Raw genomic sequence first — 8,705 nt, forward strand, 5'->3', positions numbered from 1 at the left:
AGACAGGGTTTCTCCGTAGCTTTTTTGGCCTGGAACTAGCTCTTCTAGACCAGGCTGGCCTCGAAATCACAGAAATCCGCCTGCCTCTGCCTCCCAAGTGCTGGAATTAAAGGTGTGCGCCATCACCGCCCGGCCATACTTATATTTTGTATAGTATTTTAGTATATTGCAATGCAGCTACTAGTGTTTCTCATATGCCTCTCATAGTGATGACTTCTTTAAAGAATAGAAATTTAATTTTAGAGAAATCTAGGAAAACATTTAAGATTACATGAATTTGGCACAGTTCAAGCATGGACCACAATATTTAGAATGACACTCATTCTTCCATGTACAGTACTAGGAGGATGCTTCTCAGAACTCATTTGCTCCCAGATGTCTTTGATAGGGGATTTCAGCTAAGTACTAGTTTCACTATTTTAGAAGTAAAAAGAATGAAGAGTAGAGGTAATTTATGGAAAAAAAAAGATTTTATTCACTATTTATGGTCTTCTGTGTAAAAACAGAAAGTAGTGTTCTATAAGAGTTTTTTTGAAGGATTCTCCCCATACTCACCAGGAGAAGGAAAGCCTATAATGCCTTTCAGCCTACCATTCCTGCCACAAATATTGTCTAGTAGAAAGTCATCAACCTTCATGTACATTCTAAAACATACCACCTTTCATTTGACACATGGCACTACATATGTAATCTATGGTAACATCTATGTCACACATTTGTTGGTATTGAGTTGCACTCTCAAACAGTACAATTGCCAGATAAAGCTTCTATGGTGATATGCAAGATATTCATCAGAGTGGCTATAGTATAGGGCCATTTCAGGCTCCCTATCCTCAGCTGCCCAAGGAACTAGCTGGGATATCTCCATGGATATCTGGGAACCCCTCTAGAGTCAAGTCTCTTGCCAACCCTAAAATGGCTCCCTTAATTAAGATATCTTCTTCCCTGCTCCCATATCCACCCTTCATCCATCTCAACCATCCCATCCCCCCAGGGTCTCCCCATCCTCCCCTCCTCACTTTGCTCTCCCCATCTCCCCTTACCCCCAAGATCACAATTTTTGCCTAGGAATCTAGTCTACTTCCAATATCCAGGAGGATAACTATATGTTTTTCTATGGGTTCACCTTCTTATTTAGCTTCTCTAAGATCACGAATTATAGGCTCACTGACCTTTATTTATGTCTAGAATCCACTTATGAGTGAGTACATACCAAATTCATCTTTTTGGGTCTGGGTTACCTCACTCAGAATAGTGTTTTCTATTTCCATCCATTTGCATGCAAAGTTCAAGTGAAAGACCTGGGTAAATCCAGACCTCCCCAGCAGGAAGAAAATAGCCAAAAATCCAAGCAGGAAGACAAGAATCAGGAATCTAGCATTAGCCAGTTAGGTGACTGTTTCAGGAACTAGCTGAAGATAAATTTAGGTTGTAATCTTGAGAATAATCTTGAGAAACAGGTAGTTTCCCCCTTGTGATTGTCATTGTACTGTGTTTTAGGAACTAGCTGATTATGACTTTGAGAGTGGCCCTGAGAGGCAGGGGATTGCCCCCTTGTGATCTTCACTGGTATTTTCGGAATTTTCTGTGACACACTCCCTGCCAATTCTGGATCACTGGGCTGTGGTTTCTTCCCTTAAAAATCGTTTCTCCTGGTCACTCTGGGTCAAACTCTCCCACGGACTGGTTCCTGTCTCATCTCATCATTAAAGCCTCATGTGACCGCAGCAGGGACGGTCTCTCGTGAGTTACTGGGGGGTCATGTTATCCTGAGACTTGAGTGAGAGTCTCCCCAGCACTGGGGGTCTTTCACAAGATGTCATTGTTTTTTGCCTCTGAGTAGTATGGAGATAGAGACATAGACCCACACTGGAGCACTGGACTGAGCTCCCAAGGCCCAAATGAGGAGCTGAAGGAGCGAGAACATGAGTAAGAAAGTCAGGACCACGAGGGGTGCAGCCACCCACTGAGACAGTGGGGCTGATCTAATGGGAGCTCACCAAGGCCAGCTAGACTGGAACTGAAAAATCATGGGATCAAACCTGACTCTCTGAACAAGGCAGACAATGAGGGCTGAGTGAGAAGCCAAGGACAATGGCACTGGGTTTTGATCCTACAGCTTGTATTGTCTTTGAGGGACCCTAGTCTGTTTAGATATGCACCTTCCTGGACCTGAATGGGGGGGGGACCTTGGACTTCCCACAGGGCAGGAAACCCTGACTGCTCTTTAGACATGAGAGGGAGGGGGAGGAGAGTGGAGGGGGGAGGGAAATTGGAGGTGGGGAGAAAGCAGAAATTTTTAATAATAAAAAATGAAAAAATGGAAAAAAAATCAAACAGTACCATTTAATATCTGTTAAGATACAGCTGTTGGCAAGGCAGTGGGAAATCTTGAGTAAACTGTCTGGCTAAAGAGAAAAGTGTTTTCAGGCTAAACTGGTTTTCCAGTTCGTCAGAAGCTCAAGCAATTAAATAACTCAAACAATACTCACTAGTTGAGGTGGCTGTTATTCTTTTTTAAAAATGCTGCAAGATCCCTGCAGCAGTAGGCAGCAGAAATGCTGTAGGTCCCAAATGGTGGCGGCGGGCCATGTGGTGGCAGGCAGCGGGCCCTAGGAGCAGCCAGTCCCAGGCAGAAATGGCTGCCAGTCCCAGAGTGGTGGCCTGAGCAGTGGTGGCGGGCCATGTGGCAGCAGGCAGTGGGCCCCAGGAAGAGACGGCTGCTGGTCCCTGAGCAATGGCTGGTCCCAGGCAGGGAGACACATGGCGGGCGGGCAGAAGACAGAAACATGGATAGACACGACATGCAGGGTGAGGTTGAATGTTTATTCAGGGGGTTATGGAGGAGGAGGGGTGAAGGGGGGGGAGAGAGAGAGAGAGAGAGAGAGAGAGAGAGAGAGAAGAGGAGAAAGAGACAGAGAAGGGGGAGAAGAAAAGTGGGGAGAGAGGCAGAAGCGAAGCTGCCTCTTCAAGAGGAAGATGGAAAAGAGGACGAGCTCAGGCCGGAAGCTCAAGATCAGCCTGCCTCAGTAGATGGGGAGGGGAATGGGTGTGGCTTGTCTCTTAAAGGGACCAAACCATAACATTCCCAGGTCTTCCTTATAATAAAAAGCATGAATGTCAAGGAAGCAGAAAAGGAAGGGCCCAAGATGGTGGCGGGCAGGTCAGAGGTAATGGGAGTGGGCATGGCTTGTCCCTTAAAGCGACAGGAAAGCACAACAGTGGTGAGGTAAAGTTCTGGAAGAGAGTTGGCAACATCTTTCCTCAGGACCTTAGAACAGAATTTTATTTGATGTTTAAATATTGAAAGTCAAGGTAATCTAAACAAATTTCCTTGTATTATTATCAAAAGCAATAGCCAGAAAAATCTATCAAGTTGCTGACTGTGAAATTAAACTGTTTCTGCAATTATTCAAAGGATGGTATGTATGGAAGCAGAGCCCTCCTTTGCCAGTTCTTCATGTCAGAAAGAAACAGCAAGGCATTTGAGAGTTATTATTTAACTCTCAAAATATTATTTATTTTCAGTATGAATAGGTAAGCTGAATCAGTGGATGGGTTGGTGCTTATATTTCATCATTATCAATATCTAGGCCATAAGCATTCCTAGTCTGGTTGATTTTAAGGTACCAAAATGATAACACTAAATTTAGAGTTTAAAATCAGTTTTCAAATGTTATAAGTAAAATATAATATTGTGTAAGTTACGTAGTAACTTGAAGAGTCAATCATAGTGACATTTAAACCATGTAATAGACCTAGGACATATAAGTTTTATTGAAATTGGAATGATCAGCTCAATCTATATTTTGGCTGAATTTCACTGCACCTAAAAATAATATAGAATAGTCTCATAGTATCTGTTATTTTGCTTTCTACAATTTAGGTACTAATAAACCCAAATGTGCAAATGAAAAGTTTCAGAAGGAAATAATTCATGCTTTAAAAGACATTATATTCTAGTTATATAGAACTATAAATATTATAGTTCTAGTCATTGTAATTATATAATATTGTTAATCTCTTTTTGAGTTTCATTTTTATTTATTAGATTAAAAACATATATCAACCCAATTCCCATTCCCTCCACATACCTTTCCCCCACATCCAATCCTAAGAAAGTAAGTAAGGCACCTTGCTTTGTGGAAGGCTCAAGGCTGTTAATCTCATTTTATTAAATTTCTGCATGTATTTGTGAATGCTGTCTGGGCTTGTGTCTGTTTATGTAGAGCATTCACATGCAAGAATACACAGAGGCCAGAAGAGAGCATCAGACCCCATAAAACTAGAGTTACAGGCAGTTGTGAGTTATCTAATGTGTTAAGAACTCAACTCAGATCCTGTAAAGGAACTATAACTTCTTTCAACAGCTGAGTCATCTCTCCAGCCTGTAACTAATCACATATTACATCTATTTTTTTTCAGTTAAATTTTATAATGGTTATATATGTGTGTTTGTGTTTGTAGAGGAGATATCTTTTTTCTATATATCTATCTATTTGTCTCTTTATCTAGTTGACTTTCTATCCACGATTTCAGGACCCATTGAGCACTACAGAGAATATCACTGAAAATACAATGACTGATATATATTAAGAACCTCCCCTTTGCCAATCATTGAAAACACACATTATCCTCATCATATCTAAAAATAGTGGAGAATGCATTAAGACTTAATGAAGACATGAAATTTGGCATTGTGTTACCTTTCTATGCACAAGTACAGTTAAAAGATACTTGTAAGATTTATAAAGGATATAAAAAAGAAATAGATTTGCTGAATTAGAAACACCATGTTAATGAATTATCCAGCTGCATGGTGATGTTGCACACCTTTAATCCCAACACTTGGGAGGCAGAGGCAGGTAGATCTCTGTGAGTTGGAGGCCACCCTGGTCTACAAAAGCTAGTTTCAGATTAGGCTCCAAAGACACAGAGAAACCCTGTCTAAAAAAAAAAATTATCCAATATATCTACCCAACATTGATATATTGATATATCTATCTTCTAATTTGTTCATCTTTCAATCACATACCTTTGATCATAATTGTTGTTTTATTACTGTTTTAAAAAGGTAGAATCAGAATTGTGTTTATAATATTTTCAGAAGGGAAAAGATTAAGCCAAATCATGATCCTGTCATCGCCACAGGGCAATGTCCACCCACTCTGACATTCTGGTTTGTCCGAGTAAGGATTTGGTAATGCTACAGAATAATACAAAAATCAAAGAAATGGGACCATGCTCAAATCCCACCCAAGGTGACCAAAGGTGTTTCATTCTATATTGACTGATTTTTCATCTGTTCATTTTCATTGTTTAATTGAAAGAAAATTTCAGGGGGCGCTTAATATCTAAACCAGTTAGAATCAATTCTAAATTTTGTATACCATACTTTGATGAATACTGAGGCTAATAGTCTTGAAAAAATACTAATCAGCTGTATCTCTAATTAGGTTACCTGTATGTAATATACTGTGCTTCTAAATCTCTGCCAAAGAATACTCTCAGCAGCGTGTATGACTTTGCCTGGAAGATGCTCAAAGGTTTTAATGCCTCAGTGGCATGAAAAAATAATAAACCTCTTTAATTAGACAATTTACCACCTGCCTGATGCTGTGTCCATGACAGACAATAGCCAGGTGACAGGAAATTGAGTTATGTCTTTCTTTGTCCTGTGGTCAAACTGATTTCATTCCTAGGCTATTACTGTTTGTAGAATGACAATGTTGGGTATTTGTGGAAGAAAACTATGGTTTCTTACAACGTCTGATGAAATATGTGAAATTTGAGTAGAAAATCTGGAATTTATGTGCAGTTAGTGGGAGGCAGTTGGGGCCACTGACCATTTCAAACTTTATTTTATAGTGTTGTGTATTTTGAGTAACATGTGGCTAAAAGATCAACCAAAAAATAGGCTTTCTTGCTTGTAAGTCAGTGCAAATGGATGGAAATGAGCGATGACTTATTTTTCCAGAATCCTTGAGAAATTCTGTCACAATTCTGGCACTATTTCCTGAGATGACTGGTTAATCTGCAATCAATGCTTATGCATCTAGTATAATGAACTGACCCTCTGCAAGTCACCCAATTCCTTCATGCCTCAAGATTTCTCCTCTCTAAACTGGAGTTAGTACATAGTCATAGTACAATGTGTAAAGCACTATACAGATATTCAATATTTTCAGTACCCATCTGTAGCTGTCTGCATTTAGGGCTTTAACAAGTGTCATCAGTTTTCTGAAAAATTCCCTTTGCCTTTTCTGTTTAAATTCTAAGGCCTGATGAGGAAAGCATCAGCTCCAAGATGTTCACTGACCACAAATTGGCCCCCAGTATGGAAAGGTCAGAAGTTCTTAAGTATTAATGATCCTGAAACAAGTGAGAAGAAAACAACAAAGAGAATGTTGATAGTAAAAGTGCAGCTCTTCAGTGGAAGAAAGCTTCCTCTGATATGAATCAGGGTATATCTTGTACAGTCTTTTGATGAGCCCAATAGAGACATCCTCTAGCTGATATTGTGATGACAGGCTGGTTAACACATCTGGCACTGGCATTATTGGTTTGTTTGCTTTTTTCTCTAGTTCACCTCTGTAAACCGCTTTTGGTGGGTTACTTAGTCTAGGGGTTGTAACCCACCCTGCATTTCAAGTTATTCCAGGGTCATGGAGAGGCACTATCTGGAAGATAAATGGGCTAGGAGAGAAGAAGGAGGCTAAGCGGTGGGTTCTTGTCAAAGCCTCAGTTTATTAGAGATGGGGTACAGCTTATATAGGGTAAGGAGTTTGGCTTGGGATGGGGGCGCGGGCATGGAATCTTGCCGAGTGGTCCATGGTGGTCACGTGGTTCGTGTTGGTCATGTAGGCCAGGAGGTTACATTCGGTCAGGTCACATAGGCGAGGAAGTCACAACTAGGAATTGACACACCTAGTTCTCTAGATAGTTTGGAATGTGGGGCAGGTTCCACTAACAGATAGCTCTCCATTAACAGCCAATTTGGGTGTGGGGTAGGCTCTGTCAATAGAACGATTCCTAACACAATTAGGGGTGTGGGGTTCTCTGCAGACTCCCCAGGGTGATGGTTCCTGCAATAATCCTAGCAGGAAAGGGCTCCTGACAGATCTGCAGACTCCCCAGGGTGATGGTTCATGTAATGATTTTAGGAGGACATGGATCCTGACACACTTTACCTCTTCAAAATACTAAACTTTAAACTAAAATCCCTGTACCTGAGACTTTTGTTCAACATCTGCTTCTGGAATATTTTTGAGAACTGCTATAAATGTCTTCTAAAGTGGATATGCTACGTTAATTTTTGTTTTTAAGATTTTCATCAAGGAATGTAGAGAGGTTAAGAGTACTTATGGCCTGAGTTTGATCCCCAGTACCAACATGGCTGTTCTCAATAGCTTGTAACTGTTGGGGTGTTTGTGTTGTGTGAGCAGGTCAAAAAAAAGGTCACTCCAAGATGAATATTTTAGGTCTGTGTGTCAGCAGGAATGTCCAGCCTTCAGTGAACTGAATCTCAAACAGCCATAAATGGCAATTTTATTGATTGTTAGAGAAAGTTGTTTCTTGGGTAAACTATTTCCTCATACCAGGGTAGCTAATTTAATTTACATGGTCTTCTAAAGGAAGGTGTCACACTACTGCTACTTTAGTCTTTATTGTGTACCATTTACCATACACAATATCTAAGAGCTTCAAGTGTGCCAAAAACATCTTGTGACCAAAGTCATGCAAAGGCTGTAACACCTCCTTAGAAATACAACTTTTATAATCACAATGTTTCTGTCAATAGAAAAGTACTTCTAGAAAACAACTATTCACTCTAATGTTTACCAGGATACAGTGAATACAAATATTCATTCTAATGTTTACATTAGCTATAATGATTCTGTTAGATTCCTATGACATATAATTTCAGGTCTAGGACTTCTAATATCCACTTCTTACCTCTGAGGGTTTCTTGCATACATTTGATATATATAATTTATTGTGATATATAATGACATATAATATACAAATAATATATAATATATTATATCCCAATATGTTGTGATGTGTAGTATAATATATTGTTACTTATATCACAAAAAATAAATTACTGTTTTTAAATGTCATCAACAAACTTATCAATTTAATCACTTTAGAATTTCCAACACTGCAGTGACTATGCTTTATTTTAATTCACTGATTTTGAATTTTATGAAGTCATAGTTCTGAACTAGAAGTGTGATTGAGAATTTCTGAAAGAAGTTGTGTCTTCAGACACTGATTTTCTGATTAGAATGTTAGTACTGTGTAGAAATTGAAACCTTTCAGATCTATAAAATATGTTTATGCCAGGTGCACATTTACTAAACACATTTACACAAAATTTAAGACTTACATGTTTCCTTGTAGTTCAAAACAATGAAAAAGAAATGCATATTCATCAAAAATGAAGACAAATTCTTGTTGTTTTTTTTTTGTATCATGGGCCTGGCCATTTCAGATACTAGGCACTTTAACAGGCCAGCTTCCACAGCTCCACCTCCTGGCACTTTGATCTCTGGAGAAGAGAGTTAAGTTGTTCTTTGCTCTTTTTACTGCACCTAATTTATTTTTCTACCCTAAACCTAGCTTGTCCTTACTTTGTCACACATGCTGTGTAACGGCATAAACGAATGCAGACAGATTGTAAATATATATATATATATATA

The sequence above is a fragment of the Microtus ochrogaster genome, chromosome 10 (genome assembly GCF_000317375.1).
Source record: "Microtus ochrogaster isolate Prairie Vole_2 chromosome 10, MicOch1.0, whole genome shotgun sequence".
Taxonomy (NCBI): domain Eukaryota; kingdom Metazoa; phylum Chordata; class Mammalia; order Rodentia; family Cricetidae; genus Microtus; species Microtus ochrogaster.